Source organism: Pseudophryne corroboree, chromosome 6, assembly GCF_028390025.1.
Source record: "Pseudophryne corroboree isolate aPseCor3 chromosome 6, aPseCor3.hap2, whole genome shotgun sequence".
NCBI classification, from domain to species: domain Eukaryota; kingdom Metazoa; phylum Chordata; class Amphibia; order Anura; family Myobatrachidae; genus Pseudophryne; species Pseudophryne corroboree.
In genome coordinates this window covers 412,957,763-412,958,660 of record NC_086449.1, presented here as the reverse complement: position 1 = coordinate 412,958,660, position 898 = coordinate 412,957,763, and the positions used below count along the sequence as shown (strand labels likewise).

At 36.3% G+C, this 898-nt stretch overlaps 1 pseudogene; it reads right to left on the bottom strand.

The window, feature by feature from the left end:
• Window positions 1–392: 392 nt before the first annotated feature.
• Window positions 393–511, bottom strand: LOC134936926 (5S ribosomal RNA; annotated as a pseudogene).
• Window positions 512–898: the final 387 nt, after the last annotated feature.

Here is an 898-nt window from a genome sequence, read left to right as displayed (position 1 = left end):
AAAATATAACTTTTATTTGTATCATAGAGTAAGAATCAGTCAGTGGTCAACAGAGTAACTTTCAGATAATATAACAAATAGCAAATAAATGCTGATACTTGATGAGGCAACAATGAAATAAACTGAATCATCAAATTATTAATAACAATTAAATGCTAATATTAGCATAATAAATTCCGACTGCCAAAATACAATAAGAGTGCCCTAAGAATTAAATCGTTTGGAAGACAGATAAGCTGCCAATGTGTGTAGGCCCCGCAATAGTCCAAATTAGTACAGTTGAAGCATAGAAGTATTATAGAAATTAAAGACTGTAGTATTCGTAGGATGAGTAAGATAGCAAGATGAATCTGCTGTCAGTGTTAGACTCTGAGCAAAACGGACCAATGTGAGTTCTACTACACTGGGTCTTCCTCAATGGTCGCCCACTAGAGTACTGACCCAGCCCAACACTGATTAGCTTCCAAGATCAGACGGCTTTGGGCGTTTCCAGTGTGGTATGATCGTAGAAGAAAAACGAGCGATGACGGAGACACAGGAATCACTGATGAGAGTTCACGAAATGTATATTATGGAGGAAAAAGATGGATCTGCTGCCAATGTTAGACAGGGATAAACCCTGAATCAATGGTGAGAGTCCACGAAAAGATAGACTAGAGTCGAAAGAAATGGGAAGCAGAAGACTTGCAAAAAGGAAGCCCTTAAGATAATTTAAAAGTTTGAAAATTAGTTTCCAATAAGCATTTCAAAGCAATGATTGCTGATAACAATTAATGGCATATAATAGAGAAACAGACAAACACCTGTGCTGGCTATAGATAAACTAGACTGGATTTTGAACTAGACTAGACAGGATTTAATTTTTAACTATACAAGACAAGACCGGATTTAATTTTGA